General features: G+C 38.4%; 1 long non-coding RNA gene and 1 pseudogene across 1 annotated transcript; one reads left to right on the top strand and one right to left on the bottom strand.

The window, feature by feature from the left end:
* Positions 1–1,129: 1,129 nt before the first annotated feature.
* LOC148664540 (uncharacterized) lies at positions 1,130–14,091 on the bottom strand. Its single transcript, XR_015936507.1, has 4 exons — positions 13,957–14,091; positions 13,634–13,721; positions 12,749–12,839; positions 1,130–3,107 (listed from the first exon to the last, which is right to left on the bottom strand). It is a non-coding gene; the product is annotated as an uncharacterized LOC148664540 (long non-coding RNA).
* Positions 14,092–18,885: 4,794 nt separating this feature from the next.
* Positions 18,886–19,004, top strand: LOC148664539 (5S ribosomal RNA; annotated as a pseudogene).
* Positions 19,005–23,532: the final 4,528 nt, after the last annotated feature.

Here is a 23,532-nt window from a genome sequence, read left to right as displayed (position 1 = left end):
AAACAAATTATATATCATAATATATATCATTACTGTCCAAAATTACAAATTAAAATTATAATGATTTAAATTGTAGGCCACAAAGCCCAGCCCTACATTCAGCACACACCAGCTCTCAGTGGTGAGGAGAGCAGTGTGATGAAGCCAGTTCAGAGATGGGGGTTATTAGGAGGCCATGATGGGTAAAGACCAGGGGGAAATTTGGCCAGGACACCAGGGTAACACCCCTACTCTTTTCAAGAAGCGCCCTGGGATTTTTAATGATCATGTAGAGTCAGAACCTTGGTTTACGTCTCATCCAAAGGACGGCGCCTTTTTACAGTACAGTGTCCCCGTCACTATACTGGGGCATTAGGACCCACACAGACCACAAGATGAGCGCCCCCTACTGGCCCCACTAACATCTTTTCCAGCAGCAACCTTAGTTTTTCCCAGGAGTCTCAGATCCGAGAGTTCTGGCGCACTATGGCTGCCGTCGCATCATCCAGGTGGGGCTGCACATTGGTGGTGGAAGAGGGGAGTCCCCATTACCTGTAAAGCGCTTTGAGTGGAGTGTCCAAAAAAGCGCTATATGAGTGTAAGCAATTATTATTAATAATAATAATAATTATTATTATCCAGGTACTGACCAGGCTCACACCTGATAAGCTTCAGAGGGTTGCCAATGTGGCTGCTGGCTAGTAGCTAGTAAGGCTTAATGCTAATGGTGTGCTCTGTGAAAGAGAACATTTGCTTACTGTGTACATAAATAATAAAGCACTCTACAATAAAAAAATACACAATGAGAGGAGACAACAGAATTACACCATTACAATAAGGGTTTGGAATACAGTGGAAGAGCAAAGCAATTGAAAGAAGGTTTAAGTCTTGATTTAATTGTGCTCAGGGAAGGTGTCTCTCTGGTATCCTTAGGAATAGAATTCCAGAGCTTTGGAGCATCACACCAGAAGGCCCTGTCACCCATAGACAGGCTTGGGGGACAGACAGGAGACCAGAATTAGAAGAGCGAAGGTTGTGAGGTGGGGAGTAGGACAATAGTAGCTCAGACTGGTACTAACCTGACAGGAAGCCAGTACAAGGACTCCAGGATAGTAGTAATGTGATTGCTTGCACTAGACATGGTCAGGATCCTAGCTGCTAAATTCTGAATATATTGAAGTTTTTTCATGTGGATTTAGATACTCCAGTGAGTAGAGCATTTCAGTAGTCAATCTCATAGAAGATGAAAGTTCCAGCCAGCTTTTCAGTTAGTCTTCAACAGTTAGTCTTCAGATCAACAGCAAAGTAGTCAGCAGCAGAATCACAGTCATGGCGGAAATAATGAAATGGCTGGAGGTGAATGTTTAGATATCGTAGCAGTAAAAACCAGGTAGAAAAAAATATAAATGTATACAGATGCAGCCATTCAAAATGAGTGAGGTATGCTGCGGTAAAATGTGGTGGGCATGGCACAATATACCGCAATATACCATATGGAAATTAGATTATGATAATAGTATCTGGAAGCAGCTTGTAAGACCTTGTAAAACCGCCAGGTTTGCCAGGTGGAGCTAATAAAGCTTAATGTCTCATGTACACTATTTGAGCTGTCGCCAGAAAACACTGTTGAGGGACAATCTTTTTCCAATTAAGAATTTAGGTTGCATACTCTTTAGACTTTTAATAATTGAAAACTCAATTACAGCATGTTAATCATTAAACATTAAAAAGTCAATACATTTTATAAAAGTAAGATTGCTCAGTTGGACAAAAGTATACCTTCCACCTTGATCATAAATATTTTAATTATGCAAAAATATGTTATGCATCAAAGTCTTTATGGAAGATATTACTAATATAACTAATATTAGTAATATAATTAATAATAAGTGACCTTGGGCATTACCTTACTCTTTGTATCCGTCTGCATTAGTTTAAGTGTTGCAACACAAAAATACTTTATTTTTCCATTGACAAAAAGTAAAACCACAAACTATCCAAAGATAGTGTACTACTGTGATAATTTGAGCTACAGTATATGAATATAATTATATAGTTATTAATTTATTTAAATACGCAATTCTTGCATCCCCCAGCACTCCAGAGGCTATTTGTGCCTGGAATGACATCCTCCAAAACATCTTGCATTATCTTGAAGAGTATAAAGAGTACAGTCTTGGGTGATGGCTTGAATTCAAGTAAAACCTACATCCTAGTCAGTGATCGTATGGCTGTCTGTTACTCCCAGGGCACTGTATGAGACAAAAGGGTCATCTGGTGAAGTATTTTATCTCTCTTTTAACTCTCATCACCCTGTTTAACAGTAGGGCTATATGTACAGAATGGCTACTGTGTGTCTCCCAGGTAGGCCTGAGTTTAAGTGGAGGATGTTAGTGGGACCCTTTGAAATGCATATGGATCTTTAGGTTATAATGAAAAGTTCTACATAAATGCAATGTTACCAAATCTCAAAACCTGTTGTATCTGGTGTATACCACTTCCTGCACAGAACTTCTGGTGTTACTCTCTGGGATACTGTCCCAGTACTGTCATGATCAACTGTCATGATCAAGTGTTTATATAGACAATACTGTTTAAATACTGCATAAGATTGACTAGTATGTTCTATGATAATATCCCAGTAATGTCCAGATAAACTGGTGTTACCCCCTGTAATACTGTCCCAGTACTGTCCAGATCAACTGGTGTTACTCCCTGTGATACTGTCCAAGTACTGTCCAGATCAACTGGTGGTTCTATAACTGATACTATCCAGATCATCTAGAAATACTCTCAATGATACTATCAATATCACCTGGAGTTACTCCCCATTATACTGTCCCAATACTTTCCAGATCTCCAGATACAGCAATAAGCATTGTGCTTTTCTGACCATAGGTTTTACACTATTCACTATGTAAATAATTGTATATACTTCTAGTTGAGAAGAAAGGACGTTTTAAAAATCTTAAGTGAATTCCTTTCTTACCTGTCCATAGGATTATCTTCAGCCACGCTAATGAGATAACTATTGTTAATAGCAGAGCTGCTAGCTCCCAGGAGGCCATGGCTGGGGTGGCTCGACCTTCTGTCAGCTGGACTGATGAAATGAAATGGCCTGGTGATACCTGATGGAGAGAAGACGAAGAGTTTACAGTGGGGAAGTGTGTTGTTGGTTCGAAATATTCTTTCCTAGTGTTTTCCAGCTGGGCTTAGTTGAGAACTATACTGTCTATACTGTGTGTTTTCAAAATCAAAGACTGGAATAAACTTCCCCTTTTTCCTCCTTGTGGGGCTTTATAAGAGCCACTGTACTTGTACTTTCACTTAAGAGTTTCATTAACAAAACAAACAAAACTTTTGAAAAAAAGTGTCAGTTGATTAGAAGTCAGATGATATCTTGCTTTCCCACTTGTAAGAACAGTTTAATGACAAGTTTGGTGTTTCTCCACATCAATAATTTACTTTTAAATATTTAAGAAGTGTTTAAAATTTTTAGATAAGTTTTGAAAATACCACAAAGTTGGTAATCAAGCTCCTATATTCCTCGTCCCTCCCCTCTAATACACCCCACAATTGCAGAGTCACCCGAAAAATTCTGCAGATGACATGCCTCAGAGTTGAACTTGAAGTCAGAGGTATAATAAGTGAACAGGAATGAAGCAAGGACAGTCCCAGTATTAATTTAATAATAATAATAATTTCAAACTTCTTGTATCTTTCTCAAAGTCATTTTTTTCTTCGGTTTTCATTACCTTCGCTTATTAAAATGCATATTTATTAGACACGATGTTTCAGATGTCAATAACTTGAACAAATGACACAGAGCCTGCAACATTTCACAGCTTTTAGTTAAACAATATCTAGTACCTGGTTGCATTTTTAGAAACCTTAGTTTGAATAAAGCAGATCCCAGGTGCAAGTGACTTTATAAAGTGAGAAGGCATTATGCTATCTTTCCATATATCAGTTGAAGCCTTTTGAAGTCTCTCAAAAACATAAAAATGTAACATAACATTGTGTGGCATGATGGACAACTGATTCTTTTAATTTTAAAGAAAATCAAAAATAAGAAATAATAACGTCTGCCTAAAACAGACATTGCATGATTTTAAAACCCATAAAAAACAGGTTTAGTTAAAAACACGAAATCCACTAAAATTGGGTGATTTTCCATGTGATCAGTATAGAATCTTTGTGCAAGCTGTATGTTTTTTCTAACTTTTTAATTGAACATTTTAAACACTTTAATTGTATAAATGCAACATGCATTTCATACAGATATAGTACAATCACATTCTCCTGTCTTTCCATGGTGTGAAGCAAATTAGCAGGTAGCTGAGAAAATTGCCCACTGAACTCAGTCAGAGAAGAGGCAGCACTATAAGGAGACTGAGCACGTCTGCCTTTAAAACTTCATAATGGAATATAAATCTTTTTTTTACTTGAAATCTTGTAATTATCATTAAAAATAGCTTTCTCCTTATAGTCATCATTTCTCATAATAGTTTTATATTTGAAACCACCGTTAAACAAAGCAGGGGCTTATATTACTTTCATTACACATGGAAAAATTATACATTTTTTGTTTTTATTGTTTTAAAATAAATTTTAGAAAAGTTTCATCTACACAGATATCACAGACTATTTTTGATTGTATTTCCTGATGTTATGTCACAGTTTAATATTTTATATACATCTAAATAAAGTCAGGCGTTAGGTGCATAAACTATTGGTAATCAATAATTAGTATTAATAAGTATTAAAATTCACACTGTGATAAATTGTTGCACTTCCACATCTTGTAAAAACATTAATTTGCAAGACAGTGTTCAAACATATTTTAAATCTGACTATCAAAAAATAAGAAAATACAAACTTATAAAATAAAAAATGAAGGTAAAATATAATTTTAAATTAATCCAGGGTTCACTTATTTCCTGTCTCTCCCTACTCTCTCTCATCCGCTGCAATTCGGACACAGAATGGTTAAAATGGGAACAGGTCAGGCAGGCAGAGGGAAGGGGGAGGAGGGAAGAGTTTTTCCACCTGTATGACTAAAATGACAAAGAGAAATGGCTTGAGCGACATACAGAGACGAAAATGTTTGGTGCCGTCTTCCCTGCTTTTAAGGTACACTCCTTGTGGAAGGATTTTCACCTCGAACGTTTTCCCACCAGCTAACACACACTGTGAGTAACGCTGCCCACTAAACCTCTTTCCCACAATTTCACAGGGGCAAGGTCACATAGCTGATTCACAGCTACAGTAGATACAATTTAACTTGCCTTGTGAAAGCAAAAATTCAGATATTCAGATAGTTCAGATAGTCAACATATTTACTTAAACTATCCATCTCAGTAATCTCACTGTGTTAATCTCACTGTGCGCCCCAGTGCTCTCTCAATGTTCACACTCACAGTAAAATAAGAAACCCATTTTTGGCATTGTCACCTCGCAACAGGGGGGAAGGAAAAGTGCCCGCTGTCATTTAATTATTTCAATTCAATTCAAGGTGCTTTATTAGCATGACTGACGGGTACAATCAGTGTTGCCAAAGCAAATAAAAATAATGAAATTCACATGAAACAAAACAAAAAATAAAAGTAAAATTAAATCTACAGACATATTACAGACATTTACAACAAAGACATATCATAAAATATTTACATATACTGTAAATATTTATTAATTATATTAATTATTTCACTCTCTATCACTCTGCCCAACCCCCCTGGACAGACAAAGTTGATTAAAACTAATTCAAAAGGGTGTGGTGTTCCGCTTATAAGAGCAAGGTGACATTCTGCTTAATTAAATTAAGCTACAGTACAGATTTTAAATTCTTTAAGCAAAATAATGTATTTGTCAAAATCTTCTACTTTGCAAGCAGTACACGACTTCTCAAAAGGTACCTTTTATCTCTCATGCAAACTCAACAAAGGTTTATTTTTTATAATTCCAAAATTTGAATGGTATGCCTCAGGGACTCATTATAGTATTGTAGCAAATACGGTTCACGCAGGAAAATCAAAATACTGCCCCCCCCTCCCAGCCGGGTCTCGCCTCCCGCTGTTCCAAAGCCATATGGTTTCAAAGTATGTGTGAAATATCTTTTCTTACTCCAGTTATTAATCCAATCTATTTTCACTCATATCTGGTTATGTAAAAAAATATGGCCAAAAGGATCACTGTAAAGGTTAAATTCCAAGTTGAAAAGACAAGACTCAACATGTCTTCTCTAACTCTTCAGTTTACAGCTCGTCCATGGTCATTCATTATAAATATTGTAACAAATGCTCCAGGGGTGCTGTACAATGGCAGACCCTGCGCTCTGACCCCAGGCTCTCTCCCTGTCTGTGTGTCTCATAGAGAGCAAGCTGGGGTATGTGAAAAGATAATTCCTAATGCAAGACATTGTAATGGGTTAATAAAGTGATGTTATTATGTTATTATTATTATTAAATGGCAGGCATACAGATAGTACAAGCTGGTTGCAGCCGCTACTACTGAAGGAGGTTTTCTGTAGTTCAGATTAAAAAACCCTCTGTTAAACAACACAGGAGACCTGGTTTTGAGCCCATGTGTTGGAGGGTGAACTGGGGCAGGAGCACTGAAGGCACTGAAGCCCAAGAATCTGAATTTGTTACAATATTATTAATAATATATTCTGTATTGCATTTAAATTGGAATGTTTTTACAAATATAAGAAGAGGCGATACCCAACATGCAAATATAACTTTTGTCCCTCCTTTAACTTAAATAATTATGAAGACATCCTAAATCACGAAACCATAACTTTTAATAATTAATCCAGATACACACACTCACACCAACAACAAGCTATAATAGTGGACTGTTTTTATATATTCGGCTATGTAAGAAACAAAGTAATTCTCTGATCCCGCTTTGAACCGCCTGGGTGCAGCTCACTACATTACTGTACTCATTTTCACTACAAGGACAATAGAAGTATTTTTTAAAAAAAGAAACGAATGTCAAAATGTTTCCAAAATGTCCACTTGTAATACTTTAGCTGCTTAGTTATACGATTCCATATTAATATAACTATCAAGTGATGTTAAATCACTACAACATTTATCTTATATTGTAAAAACATTTATCTTTTTACAATAACAGAAACTGGTGTTCTTACTACTGAAGGAAGATACAAGATGTGCAGAAGGGGATAACTGATTCCTTTCTGCATGAGGACTGGACTTCTAAGTAATAGGCTACGGTTATGGCAGGAAAGGATAACTGATGGATTCCAGGATTCCAGATGCCAGCTAGGAAACCCCCAGGGAGGGTAACCTAAAACCCTGACCATTTGGCCAAAAGTCTGTGAACTGTCCAAATACCGTGTCCTCTCCCCCATTACCTCCCCATTGTAATGAGCTACGTCAACAATACTTTGGTTTTGTTGTTTCTTGTGGGAAACAAGACTTCGGCTTTATTGTTCCTTGCATGCAATAAACTCATCTGTTTAACTTCATCTCGGGATCCAGAACTTATTCTTTCTGTGACAACAATTTCGGAATAGTTGGCAGGATACTCCAGAAGGTGCAAAACTTCCTATCGGCAGGAGAGACGGTCAGCGACGCACATTACTAAGAGGTAAGGACTCCTCTTTTATTAAAAGTCCCATCTCTCTTGTCTGACCGGTTGGGAAGTCTCTGCTCCCTGCGAGGATCGCCCGAGATGATAGAGTAAACGTGAGTTTCAGTATACCTCTGGCCCGGGGAAGACACCAGTGTATGTAATGGGTGGTTGGCAGTAAGCCCAGAATTTGGTCTGGCAGGCGGCGATCCACGGTCTTGTGCACATTGTCATTATTGATATTGTAATCAATATTGTAACAGCCAGCATACAGATGGTACAAGCTGGTTCCTGCGCTGTGACAGTACAGCCCTCTACTCCCCTGCGCAAAACAGGGATGTTGGCTGCATAGGCAGAAGAAGGTCTTCTGCAGCTCAGCCGGCAAAACCTTTGTTGAGCGTTGCAGGAGACCCGGGTTTGAGCCCATGTGGTGAAGGATGAACCGGGACAGGAGCAGCGAGACAACAAGCCCAAAAATCCAAATTCATTAGAATATTAATAATATATTCTGTATATAAATTGTAATGTTTTTACAAATATAAGAAGAGGCGATACAAAATGTGTAAATATAACATTTGTCCCTCCTTTTACTTAAAGAATTGCGTGAAGAAATCCTTAATCACGAAACCATCACAACCAGATACACACACTCACATCATAGTCAACATCAAGCTATAATAGTGAACTTTTTTTATATATTCAGCTTTGTAAGAAACAAAGTAATTCTCTGATCGGGCTTAAAACCACCTGGGTGCAGCGCACTAGATGACAGTCCATTAACTATCACCACTATAAGGACAATAATCTTAAAAAAAACAAACATCAAATCAGTACACCTTTGATGAAATTCAAGCATTTTAAATGTTTAATTAAAAACGAAAAATCTTACAGCGTATACAAAGATTATAGATTGATCACGAGGAAGAAATATCACCTGTTTGTTGATCATAAAAGTGGTTTTTAACTATCTAAACCAGTTTTTTACAGCTTTTAAAGTCATCCGATGTTAGGCAGGAACATATCATTGTATTTTTTATTTTGTTTTTTAAAATTAAAAACAATAGTTTGCCCATCGTGTTGATAAGCTTTTCCCCGATTACTGGCAATTGTAAAAAATAATCCTCCCCTCCTCCCTAGTTCAATTTAAAGATTTCCAAGAAGAAATCCTTAAACACAAAACCATCACATATAATAATTCAATGATGCCGACGGACCAGGTTCAATTCCAAGCGTTATACTACAGTATGAAGTATATAGATTTTCTCAATTTGGATTTAAACCTGAAAAGACACATCATGTTCACAATTAACTATAATAGTGGACTATTTTAATGCATTAGGCTCTATGAGAAACGAATCAAAAGCTCTGATCTTGCTTTGAACCGCCTGAGTACAGCTCGCTACATTACAGTGCGCATTACCACTATAAGGACAATATACGTTTTTTTTTAAAAAAGAAACAAATGTCAAAATGTTTCCACGACAACCATTTGTGATACTGTAGTTGCTTAGTTACACGATCCCATATTAATAACTATCAATTGATGTTAAATCACTACAACATTTATCTTTTTACAATAACTTTGTACAATAACTATTCTTAGAAAAGGATAAAACGTTATAACTTTTTATGAAGTACAGAATATAAGCTTAATAATGTTAGTACAAGCATGTTAAAACCAGAACCCACTGTAAGTTACCAAGTTAAAGACTTTGATCTGTAAAATATTTATGAATAATTAAATTATTTATGATGAATTTGGAAGGTTGTGTACTTTTGTGTTCTTTTGTGTCCAGCTGAGCAATCTTGCTTTTATGAAATATACCGACTTTTTAATGTTTAATGATTAACAAAATTATTTAAAGTCTATAGAGTATACAACTTAAATTCTTAATTGGAAAAAGATTGTCCCTCAGCAGTGACTGGGTTTTGAAACTCGGTGTTTTCTGGCGGCAGCTCAAATGAGACGTTTAGCTTAATTAGCTTCACCTGGCGGTTTTACAAGGTGCTTCTGGATACTAATATCCTATTTAAAAAACATGCAGTATGATGCGGTATAATGCGCTACGTCCACTGCATTTTAACTGAGCGTACCTCACTCATTTTGAATGGCTGGATCTGTATGAGATAGACCTTAACATGTTATAGTCAATGTATGTTAGCTCTGAAGTTATTAACTCTGATCTTTGTAGTCCTTTAATAGTCAAGATTTAAACTGTTGTCTAACAAGTCAAGCGAGAAAGTGAGTCCTTTTATTAGTCACAATTCACTTAATAAAAGAAGTCTGAAATTAAATTAAAAATTTTTAGATAAATATTCAAAATATTGTTGATCTGGACATAAAATAATCTGGGGAAAAAATGGTTTGATGCTTGAATTCAAGCACTTTATTTAGTCACACTTAATTTTTATTTTTAATTTAACTATAAATGTTATAATAAAACTATTATCATATCCCCAGCTAAAACAGATGAATAACAATAAATGCTGTCAGATGCTGATGTCTAACGTTTTGAGCTCAACTAGAGCTATTAGCATATCATGTCAAAACTACTATTTTTTTGCCTCATATTTTCCTTCATTCCTTCGCTTTCTCCTGCAAGCGATGACTCTCTCCCAGCTTCTCCTACACAGTCAATGCCAAATGATGCCACGCTTTCCAGACATGCACTAGCTTGACTTTAGCTCCTGCAATCCCTGTTAAAAAATCCCTTCCAACTCCTTCACAAAGCCATAATTTGGGCATTTCCTCTTCCTCTGTGAAACTGCAGAACTGCCAAAGAAAGGAGATATGCATATATACTGTATATTTAGGATATATATATATATAATGGACTTTGGAGATATGTAATGCTTTGAAAATGTTCTTATACCCTTCCTGTGATTGGTGCTTTTCAACAACCCTATCCCAGATTTACTTTGAAAGTTTGTGTTCGTGATGTATTTGTACTAATCAGCTGTGGGATCTTCCAGTTATTTATACTTATCCTGAGCTCATGTGAAACACTATTTGTGGTCTCCAGTCAAAAAATTGACTTCTAAAGATATTTGGTTGCACTAGACCCTATTTAGGTGTGTCTAAGTAAAGGGCATGAATACTTATACAATCAGTCACTTATAATCTGTTTTATATTTACAATTAATGAAGGAAGATCTGTGGAATTTTGTTTTCACTTTGACATTATAGATTGTTTTATATTGATCAATTGCAAAAAAAAAACAAATAAATACACTGTAATTCTATATTTGAACACAGTTAAATGTGAAAATGTCAAATGAGGGTGAAAATTTGCAATAGCCACTGTAAGGCTCTATTAGTGTGTGTTGTACAGTTTAACATAAGATTGACTTAAATTCTACTTCTTAAGTATCTATTTGTGGCAGATCCTTTGTGTCTGCACCAAAGAACAGGGTTTCATGTGACAGATGGTACATTTTGAAGGCAAGATCCATAAAGCTGGAAGATCAACACAAAAGAAATAAGGTGCATTGTCTTGCCTGGCAGTCTTGTATTGGACATACAAGATGAAGAAGTAGCACTTTACAATCTGTAGGAAGACCCTAGAGAAAGACAACAGCCTGGGATAGCTTTACCAGCAGCTCTCACATCCAACCCAGGCTGCAGTCATTTATATTTTGTTGAGGACTTTGGAAATAATGGAAATCCTCCCGGAAGATGAAAATCTACAAACAGTGTTAACACTCCATCCAATTATGTCTACTCTCTGTGCCTGGATGTCTAGCAGAGAGCCATAGGTACAACTGGATGATGGTCTTATACTCACAGATCACAGCCAATCATCAAAAAGACAAATAGTCAACTTAGGGACGTAGAGAGCATGAAAATCCACTCTACCCTGTGAGATCATGATCAATCACCAACCGTATTTTCCTCAGAGAGAAAGCATGGTGTATTTCTTTTAACTCACTCACCTCACGCTTGACCAAAACCAGGCTGATGGACAATAATGCCAGCACTGTTTCCTAAGAATTGAAGCGTGAAGCACCAGTTTAGGGCACAGTTTATAACAACAGAATTCTGCCCAAGGTCTAGCCTACAGCAAGATCTTTCTCCCTAATGTGCCAAGATTGGATTGGCATCATGCCCAGCAGAGCACAGACTGGGCATCGCTTCAACGAGCAACTGTCTCCTCTTGCACAGGAATTACTACTCCACAGTTGCTGGATGTGAATAATTCAGTGCTCACACACATTTTTTATTCCTATTTAATAAATCTAACAGTTGAATGTTGAATCTGAATGTTGAGTATATATGCACGACAGATTGACAACTGATTAATGTTATACTAAATGGGTATAAACAGATTGTTTTAAGATTTTACTTTGATATTTGATATTACTTTAATATTGATATATTTGCCACCATTTCTCTGCAAACTCTTGCTTAACTACTGGAGTTTTTAATGAAAGTCTGGGAGAGGTGTTGACAGCCAGGTTCAATCATTAATTCGCAATCACCAAAGACATAATTTCCTCTCTTGAAACACTTATAATGTCACGCAATCCCTTTTCCTACCTCTATGGCTCTTTTTGTAATAGACCATGCTACTGTATGGCCCTGCTTGTCATTATCAAAGTCAGGCAGCCCACGAGTCTATCAATATTATAAATTTATTCAGTAGAGGCCTGTGCCAATACTGCTTTTGCAATAACTGTAAGAACATTACTGCATGAGTTGCTTTAAAAGTATTAAAACCGAGTGGAAAAGTTACATTCTTTAACTCACTGTTATAGTATTATTCAGTACTAGTCTTTACAATGCCAACTGAAAAACGACCACAGTCGAAGTACTAATGTCATGCTGATCAAAAATCTCATTTTTGACAGAGCGCTTTTATAAAGCTGAAATGCATGTTCAAACAACTCTCATGTTTGAAAGAGTAACTTACTTCTCACACGTTAATCTCTAGCCAAGACAATTAGTGATTTTCCAATATACAAAATCTTTCATAGTTTTCTACTTAATTTGTTGGGTAGCTACAATGTAAAAAATGGTTGTCTTCAGCCAGTCAAGAAGTTCCTGGGTGCCGTGATTCATATGTCACTTCACTTTTGTTTAATTTAACTCATAATGTAGCTGTATTCCGTTTGTTTTTCTTGTTTGTTTTTAATAAGAGGTTATTAACAATAACTTTTCTTGGTTGCTTGCCTTATATGAAGTGCAGCCAGATCTTTTTCTTCAGCAGAAAACATGAAGAACCTCAAGCATTTCTTGCTTCTTCTTTCCCAAGCGAGGTGCTCTAGTTGAAATATTTAACCTCATTAGTACAGCATCTACATCTCAACATTTATCTGGGTACCAGTCAATTAAGAAACAATAAGAATTAATTAACATGAAGTGTTGAAAAGAAATGAGGAACAGTAAAACAAAAGAGGAGAGCGTTGAACCCTGGTAACACTAAAGCACAGCAGTAGCCTTGAGGCACCCCTGCAGCCCTGGGATTAGACCCATTAACCAGTTTGTTAGAAGAATAAATGTAGAAAACTTGCGAGGAAAATAATTTCCGTTTTAGTAATTTGTTTCATATTAATTCATTTCAAAACAAACATGTAAAGCAGTTTAGACTTCCTCTTATCATCATTGCAGATTACTTTTGTCCGCACTATCATATTTTCTATTGCACATTTTGAGGCTAGCTACCGTAAACTTGCACCAGAGATCACCCGATGAATCCGCCAAAATAAATTTGAACTGCGAACCCATTGAATCTAACCAATTATTGGTTCACAAATTATTCAATGTTTTTATCGGTTTTATGGACCAATGGGGACCCACAGGTCCGTTTAAAAAATACCCCTGCTCAAGCCAGGGCCCCTAGGCTAGCCTGTTCGTTAATCCGCCCCTGTCGAAAAGACCCCGCTTTTCGCAGTGAAACGGCTACTTTTGAGCATAAAAACGTGTATTTTCAGCTAATTTTTTGTTTTGCTTTCGCTTCTCATTTTAGCGTAACTGAGCTCATGTGATCGGGGGCAGGAGCACAATTTTAGCTGAGCCGCTCTGATGTTTCCAGATCTCCACTCGCTCCTCTCTTACTGTAGATCGATATCACACCGCCACAGCGCCTTGATACTCCATCGAAAGACTCCGTCGCCCGGTTTCGAAGTGCTCGTCACTGCCGGACCTGTGGCGATTCAAGAGAACAGGGTCGTCAGTCTGAATCAGGTTAATGCCTTCGCCAGCTGTATTGTATTCAGCGCTTTGTATTGTGCGCCACTGTTAGAGGTTAGTACAGCTACTGCGCATCGAGTCAGAATTAGAGCAGTTCCCAGTGGCATTTGTCCTATACTGTAAATTCAGAAGTATTTTAAGCGGGAATATCTAAAAATGCCATTAAAGCAATCTGCTTGTCATGATACCTGCTTGTCCGAGAGCTGTGCTGTGTCTGAAATTGAGCCGCTCCTCCTCTGTGGTGCTGATCTGGGGATGTGGCAGAAGAGATGATCCCTCTCGAGTTTTTAGTCACACTTTTCTTTCACTTTCGAGTTTCATTATGAAGACAACAGGGTATAAATAGTCACACTTTTCTTTCACTTTCGAGTTTCATTATGAAGACAACAGGGTATAAATAACTGGATTTCTCACTTTCAGCTTTTCATCCCGATAAATTCTGGAGAAAAATAAACTTGGTTTAAAGCAAAACGCTGCCATGGTTGGTTGAAATTTCTCGTATAACCCTGTTTTTATTATTTAAAGGCTCCACTTAAATGAAGTGATTGCATTTATATATAAGCACAAAGTTACTTGTAATTGTATTTACTTCCTCTTTCGCGTAGATACATTTACATTGCTGTATAGTGTAACGCATACGGCCACCAATGAGTGTGTAAGAGCCGGTTTACCAGAGCGGTGACATCACCGCCCTTCCCTGTAATAGCAGGGCCACGGCCGCCGGGCTGAAGGAAGATCTCTCTTTAGCTGACCAGGCTGGGTCCCTGTTGAGTGACGCCGGAGGCCTGGGTTCGAGTCCTCGACGGTGGGAGGCTGACCTGATGCAGCAGCAGGCGAGGGCACCCATGTGAACCCTGTAGTGTTACAACATTGTCCAGTTACAGCATGTCATCATTATAATTGTTGACATTATTAGGAGTAATGAAGCCTCACACCTGAAGAAGGCTCCACAGCTGAAACGTTGTGTTTTCTTTCTCCCTTTTTTCAGCATGAAAATAAACCTATTACTTGATCCTTTGCAGCCTACGCATGCTGACGCAGCTACCCACCTGAAGTATTATTAGGCATTGTTTGCAGCTTTAGGAAGGGAATCTGTTTTGGTAAAAGTCACGCCACTACAATGCCCTCGGTCTAATACCAGACAGTAAAATTAAAATTAAAGTAAGTAAAGTAAGTAAAATTAAAATTAATCAGGGCCGGAGAACACAGAAGGAGCACAGATGAAGCCATCCTGATAAAGTATTGGGAGAATTTTGGGTGAAAAATAAACTTACTTTAAAGCAAAACATTGTCATCGCAACTGGTATGTTAGAATTTCTTGCATAACGTTCTTTTTATTATTAAAATGCTCCACATAAATTAAGTAATTGCATTTCTATATAAACACAAAGTGAATTGTAATTGTATTTACTTCCTCCTCCCTGTAGATAGATCACTCACATACAGTAGCTGTAAATTGTCCAGTTAGTGTGTCAGTATTAACCCCTCAACGTTATAATTGTTGACATTATTAGGAGAAAAGGAGCACAGAAGAGACCAGACTTGACTTGAGTGGTTGAAAGGTTTTCACCTGAACATGGAGTTTGACTTCATGTCCCATAATTACATTTAGAGAACACACGAAGTGACTACAACACTTGTTAATATTGATAGCAAGTAATGGTGTCGATAACTATCTTGGCAGAAAGCAACCTAAATTAATTTTATTGGCAAATAATAAAGTCAGTATCTTTATTACAGTATTAATAGTAAAGTTAATTTTCTTTAAGCGTGCTGCTCAGGTAATGAGAGTGAGTGAGTCTCCTATTCCTGTGAATTGTGTTGTAGCGGCAATGCTTGTTAATAAGACAGAATTAAGTGTTTTCCCAAATGAGGCCCCATCTCCCTCTTCATCTCTGTGGTGCAGCCTTTTTTTCTTTTGATAAGGGACAGCTCCCAAAGGGGGATGCACTTAGCTAAGCCTGGCTATCATGATCAATGGTAAGTGACTCATATCTCACCTTGATCAACCAATCAGGGACTGGTAGGGCCGAGTAACCCACGTGGGTATCTGATGCCCATGGAACTTTCAGCCAATGAATGAGCTGAAGTTCCTCCAGGTAAAAACAGGCAACACAGAGCTCCAAAACTATTCGGAAATTCGTGGGGGAATTCCAGGGGTGCGAGACAATTCCAGGACAGGACAGCTCAGGGGCAGAAAGGCTCCCAAGGGCAGGACATTCTCGCAGCATGCTTCCTGACCATCCTGAGACTCAGCCCGGACAACCACGGAACGGCCAGTGTGTCCGAGTGCCAGAACTTTCCTCTGTTCTAAGAGTCCAGAGCGGAGGTTGCCGGAGAGTAACCAGAGGATCCACATGAAGTTAGCATCAGCAGCAAGCCTCGTGGACAGGTCAGAACTGTGGAAGCTGAATCACTATTCAGAACTAGCTCTTCATCAGGAACGAACTGGTCCTCTTCCTGACTTGCTGGGACCCACAGTCATCTTTTCTCCTGTGCACAAACTTTGCTAGTTAAAGCAAACACTAACTAGCCGGCCAGTGAGCATCTGCAGCGCACCGTCGCAAGCCGCACAGCACAGCCTGGCACCGAGCCAGAGAGCGCGGATTGGACAGCAACAAGCCTGCAACTGTTTCTTTGTGCCCGCAGGAGATCTGAATCCCCAGAGATTGGATGAGTATTCAACTTCACTGAATTACTGCTCGAGAATTCAATTGTTATCCCAACCAGTTGATATCAATTTAATTCCTAAGAGTTATGTACTTGTTTTGAGTATCTAATGTAGAAGTTATAACCAAGTTCATTTACGAAACGGTCTAAATGAATGATATACTGAACGTATGTCCTTTTGATATGTGTAACACTTTGTAACTGACTGAATATATACCTTTTGTATTCTGATAACCCTCTCGATAAGATCTGTTAGGTTTATATGCATATTCTATGTATTAATAAATGTATCCTCGTGTATTAGTACCTGTGTGTATGCGTTGTTTGAGTTATGTCGCATGGTTGGATTCTAAAGCCATCAAAAGAATCAACTTTGTGATTTACTGCTACAATTAATAATTGTCTCAGTAAATGCCCAAACCCTACAGAACTGGTGCCTTCAGAGAGCCACTACATTTAATTTGGCTATGGCAACGTTACACACAACACATTCACACAATCTCAACACACAGGACACAATCACACACATAGGGTACCACCTCACACACAGGGTACTATTACACACACTGACAGGACAATCATACAACCTCACACACACAAGACTCAAGTCACACAATCTCACACAGGACACAATTACACACACAGGGTACCACGTCATACACAGTGTACTATAACACAAGCACATTCACAGGACACAATCACACAATCTCACACACAAGACACAATCACACACACAGGGTACCATGTCATACACAGAGTACTATAACACAAGCACACCCACAGGACACAATCACACAATATCACACACAGGACACAATCACACACACAGGGTACCACCTCACACACAGAGTAATATAACACAAGCACACTCACAGGACACAATCTAACAATCTCTCACGCAGAGTACTGTAGTGTGCTCTCACGAGGCACCAGTTCTGTAGGGTTTGGACATTTACTGGGACAATTATTAATTGTAGCAGTAAATCACATAATTGATTCTTTTAATGGCCTTAGAATCCAACCATGCGATATAACTCAAACAACGCACACACACAGGTACTAATACACGAGGATACATTTATTAATACATAGAATATGCATATAAACCAAACAGATCTTATCGAGAGGGTTATCAGAATACAAAAGGTATATATTCAGTCAGTTACGAAGAGTTACATTTATCAAGAGGACATACGTTCAGTATATCATTCATTTAGACCGTTTTGTAAATGAACTTGGTTATAACTTCTACATTGGATACTCAAAACAAGTACATAACTCTTAGGAATTAAAGTGATATCAACTGGTTGGGATAACAATTGAATTCTCGAGCAGTAATGCATTGAAGTTGAATACTCATCCAATCTCTGGGGATTCAGATCTCCTGCGGGCACAAAGAAACAATTGCAGGCTTGTTGCTGTCCAATCCGCGCTCTCTGGCTCGGTGCCAGGCTGTGCTGTGCGGCTTGCGACGGTGCGCTGCTGATGCTCTCTGAAGACTGGCTAGTTAGTGTTGGCTTTAACTAGCAAAGTTGTGCTCAGGAGAAAAGATGACTGTGGGTCCCAGCAGGTCAGAAAGAGGACCGGTTCGTTCCTGATGAAGCGCTAGTTCTGAATAGTGATTCAGCTGTCCACAGTTCCGACCTGTTCATCAGGCATGCTGCTGATGCTAACCTCGGGTGGATCCTCTGGTTACTCTCTGGCAACCTCCGCTCTAGACTCCTAGAACAGAGGAAAGTTCTGGCACTCAGACACACTGGCCGTTCCGTGGTTGTCCGGGCTGAGTCTCAGGATGGTCAGGAGGCGATCTGCGAGAATGTCCTGCCCTTGGGAGCCTTTTGCTCCTGGGCCGTCCTGCCCTGGAATTCTCCTTTGAATTCCCTTTAGAAAAGTCCACGAAATAGTCTCTCAGGCCCTCTGTGTTGCCTGTTTTTACCTGGAGGAACTTCAGCTCGTTCATTGTCTGAAAGTTCCATGGGCATCAGTGTCCCACGTGGGTTACTCGGTCCTACCAGTCCCTGATTGGTTGATCAAGATGAGATATGAGTCACTTACTCCTGACACACCCTAGACAGATAGGCGCCAATGGATGACCATTGATAATGATAGCCAGGCTTAGCTAAGTGCATCCCCATTTGGGAGCTGTCCCTTAACAAAAGAAAACATCTTTAAATCAGCCTGCATGAATAGTTTCTCTGTGGCTGCACCACAGAGATGAACAGAGAGATGGGGCCTCATTTGGAAAAGCACAGCAACACTTAATTCTGTCTTATTAACAAGCATTGCCGCTACAAGTGAAAGACTGAAGTGAAATAGAGCGGGGACGAAGGCAGTGAAGAGAGAGAAAGTGGGAAGAAGAGAAAAACGCAAGGGAAAAAAAGCAGCGTCGTAAAAGAGGTGACGGAGCTGTCCTCTCTATAAGAAAGGTGCCATTGAACCCTGTGCTCACTTATGGCCACACCCACTTGAGCATGCCTGGTCTTGCCTGATCTTGGAAGCTAAGCAGGGATGGGCCTGGTTAGTACTTGGATGGGAGACTGCCTGGGAATACCAGGTGCTGTAAGCTTTAAAGCACAGGAGGTGCCCTATCCACGCTTGCTCGCTCGTTCCCCTGTTCACACGTGCAGTGCGGCTTTTCCGTCTGTTTATTTGTCAGCTTTGGCGAGACACGGGTGCTTGTGTATTACCGTGAGCGTTTTATTTATTCTGATCAGGAACAGTTTTACAAGTCCGCAAAGGATCGAGGAAAGGTTTATCGCCAGCTGAAAAGAGACACAGCGCTTCGGCTGTGGAGACTTGTTCGGCTGGCGTTCTGGGAGTCGCGTTTTTCAGAATTGTATTGAGATCGTTTTCCACAGAGCTCAGATGTCAAAGCACAGCAGCAGCTCTCCAAAGCGATCCTCTATAGCGCCCTTTTTCCCGCAGGTCTGTCCTCATTGGAAGGAAGCAAGAGTGAAAGGCTGAAGTGAAATCGAGTGGGGACGAAGGCAGTGAAGAAAGAGAACGTGGGAAGAAGAGAAAAACAGAAGGGAAAAAAAGCAGCGTCGTAAAAGAGGTGACAGAGCTGTCCTCTCTATTATATGGATAACTTTAGAGGTCTATTTTATGTATATGGTTAGAGTTCTATGATACGGATAACTTTAGAGGACTATTATACATACATGGTTAGAGGTCTATTATACAGATGCAGCCATTCAAAATGCGCCGGCGATACCGCATTATTTTCCAGTATGCTGTACGCAGTCTACCGCAAGTTACCGGTAAATACCACGAGTTACCGGTAAATACCGCTAGTTACCGTAAATTCTCCTATAATACGACAAGCAAAATAATAGTATCCGGAATTTCTGCAAGGTGGAGCTAATAAAGCTCAACCTCTCATGTTTGAGCTGTGGCCATCAAAGTCTTTAACAAAGATATTACTAATAGTATTAATAATGAATGACCTTGGACAAGCTGTAAATGTAAACTCAAAGTATTGCCCTGGTCAACATTCTTTTTTTCATTGACCGTCTTTGTAAAAGTAACACCACAGCATTTCGCAATCACGCATTTGTTTCCAATCATGCAAAGTACAGTAATTTTTGAGAATCGATTCACCATGCCTTTCACATGCTCATAAAAGAGATTGATTTAGGAACATAAACATATTACCGTATGAAAACTGTACTGTATACAGTATGTATATGTATATTTAATGTCTTAACTGTGCCCGTTTAAGTATTGAATATTCATACCTAATTTTACCACTGAAGGGAAATCTTAGCAGCTGAGCATAAAAAGAATAGTAGCATACTGCAACGCGTGTGAAGGCCATAAACGATATTAATTTTGGAACATAAACATACAGTATATGGCTGGTCTCGGTACTTTAAAGAAAACATACACGAAACATGGTTTCATTATGACCAGAATCGGTCTTTAGATATTTTTAACTTGATTTACAGTATTTGAGAGGTATGTCTTAACACCGATACTACAGTGCGTAAATATTTCTCACGTATATGTTCTAGGTTTATGCATTTCATACAGTCAAATTACTTTTGAGCAACTAATAAGAAGCGCGAAACGGTATGCGTTTTAGCTTCGTTTTGTGCTGGGACTCTGCTTTTAACAATGTCGCCGTGGATTGATTAGAGATATCAAGTACATACAAGTCATTTTTAAAATGTTGTAGTTCGTCTTGTAAAAATGTTACGAGTACGTCATCTATCAACAATTACACAGGTTCTGTTTCCATATTGCGGATTTTGGTTACGTAATATTATTTTCTAGATTTCACGTTGTGAATATATGATTTGGGCAAACAGCCGCAAAGAAGTACATTATGGGTTGTTGTTGTTTTTTTTGCAGTTTTATCTAGAACAAGCGATGCTTAAACCTTTGTCTGACTCTTGTGAAACTATCCACACGACAGTTACAGTACCTAGGAGTTGACTTCAGTGATGTCACTGATGGGATGTTTCTAAAAATCCATCCTCTGTAAAACATCTTCTCTAGTTGTCCTGCATATGTATTTGCTAATGAAGTTGTGTGTTCTGAGCCTGGATCTCTACATTTCTGTATGAACCAGCTTAGGGGGCTAAAGACAGCTTGTGTTTAAATTGAGTGTAAGGTAATTTATGCTTCTAAAGTCATGGTCAGCATTTATTATTGTACTGTGCTGTAAACTTGTTCTGTGCCTAATTACATTATTTGATAGCGTTTTTATAGCGTTATCAATCTGGTGGCACTGTGTGTTAGTTTCCTGACTCCCATGTCACATGGTCTGTGATTGAATCCCATGGAACTATGACTTTATTTGTTAACAAACATTTCTTTGAAAAAATGAAACGTTTCCCTTTGTCAGAGATTAAATAAAACCTCACTCGCACCAAACAAATTTATATTTCTAAATATCACAACATGATCGAATTTAAGTCTATTTAATAACAATGAATAGTCACCTATGCGTTACAAAATAAACATTTATATTGATTTGAATCGTGTTTTGATTTAAATCGTAAACGCGTGTTTAAATATATGTGTTTAAAGGCGATATACTGTATAAAAGCGCTGATTCTTATGGAGTGTGTTCCGCCGGGGATTCAAAAAAATTATTTTTTTTAATCGCGTATCTAAGGAAAATTGCAGTATAACTTTGTTCATGCACAAACAGTGGCATGTTACATTATAATTTGGGTGTCTCCTCTTGCCAGAAAGCTCTAAATTGCATTTTGAGTGCGGTTTTTGACTTTTTCTAAATTGCAACCCATAAATAAAGCTGAAAAAGCTTAGACTAACTGTATTCTAAACTATTAATTCATTTAGGGCTAAAATACATTCATTGTCTTCCAATCGAGTCGAGTTGACATTGGAAGCTTGCCACTCCCGGACTGTTAAACCAACGCATTAGCATGTTAAAGGGATTCTATTGAGGAGCCCAGCTACCAGTTAACACTGTACTTCCTACTTTGAAAATACCTGTGAAACCAGTTTAATTCGTCACAGCCAGCACTCCGGCAGAGAGGGAGTTGTACTCGTAAAGTAGAAGCAGGCGAGATTTACAGCGAAAGACACCTCTCCCCCTCAAAAACCCAGTAAGCAGTAATGCTTTATGTTGAAAATTGAGGTGGATTTTGAGGATGATAAAGAGGATAAACTGGGATGGGAGAAGGGTTTGGTTTTGCATAAGGGGCGGGATTATGATAATTGGAGGAATTTGCGAGAGTATAATGGTTTGATATATTTGATTTTGTATTGTGGTCGTTATCTATGTTTTTGGTTGGTATTATGTTTATATGGTTGTTTTTTGTTGGTTGGTTGTTATTATGGTTATTAATAATACGATCTATAGTTGAAATCAGAGCCTAAATAAAAAGAAAAAGCAAGTGATTAGGTTTATGAGCAATCTAATTACTTATTCGTTTAAAACGCTATATAAAATAAAGTTTATTATTAATTTGCTAGACAGAGCGGTGAACATTATTATGCATAAGACAAAGATAACGAAATCTGTGTACGCTGTAAGGTTTTTACTTCTTAAACTTTTAAAATACACGTTTCGAATAGAAAGAAATCCTCTTCCTGGTACAGTACTGTATGTATAGCAAACCAGCACGTCTTTTTTCTCCAATCAGAGGGGTGTCAGATGGTGTCAGCCAATCACCATTCTGAAGCCCTACCATAATCTCTGGTATGGGGAGACCCCAGAATTCTGTCCCATAGTTTAGACAGATGATAGATACTTTTATTGATCCCGTGAGGGAAATAAAGTAAATCATTTTCATTTTAGGAAATTATTAAACGCTCGGTTAAAAGCGAAGGAGATTGTCTGTTATAGTGGACATAAAAACAAGAGTTCGCTGGCATTATATCCTAGAAGACACAGACCGGCGCCAGACCGGTAAAATGCCTGATGAACTAGGGATTGGACAGTTTCCAAGTGCTTTTACAATCGTTTGAAATGTTCAAATAAATGTGCAAAAGAAATAAACAAAATAATCATTTATTTCTTTATCATATTGGCTAGCTAATGTCCTCTCTTTGCTAGTTAGTGGCTGTGTTTCTGCGTTGGGTAGCAACGGGTGACTGTTCTCAGGTGGATAATTTTCGTATTAAATAATTTTTAAAAATTAAAATTCATTCTATACAGCAATCACATATTTGGGTACCGTTTCATAAAACTTTCATGCTTAAAATGTTTAGGGAGAAATGGAAGACTGGTGTGTATTTTTTCTTTAAACTATCAAGACCAGCCATACACAGTACAGTTTATGTACATACAGTAATGTTTATGTTCCTAAATTAATATCGTTTATGACCTTCAGATGCCTTATGCTCCTCTTCTTTTTATGCTCAGCTACTAAAATTTCCCTTTAGTGGTAAAATTCCATATAAATATTCAAAACTAAGCGGATTGAAATGTGCACAGTAAAGACATTATATGATTAAATCTTTTCACTACCAACCAATGCACCACGAGTGCCCCTGTCGGTCATTTTGGCCAGCCAATCACTTACCGTGGTGCCCTCCGGTGCCCTGCGGGTAGGTTACTGTACCGCGGGTGTTTACCGCGCATTTTGAATGGCTGCATCTGTACATCAAAGATAGGT

This window comes from Lepisosteus platostomus, chromosome 5 (genome assembly GCF_059453375.1).
Source record: "Lepisosteus platostomus isolate fLepPlt1 chromosome 5, fLepPlt1.hap1, whole genome shotgun sequence".
In the NCBI taxonomy this organism is placed as follows: domain Eukaryota; kingdom Metazoa; phylum Chordata; class Actinopteri; order Semionotiformes; family Lepisosteidae; genus Lepisosteus; species Lepisosteus platostomus.
The sequence above is the reverse complement of the archived record's forward strand: the minus strand, read 5'-3'. Positions and strand labels throughout refer to the sequence as shown.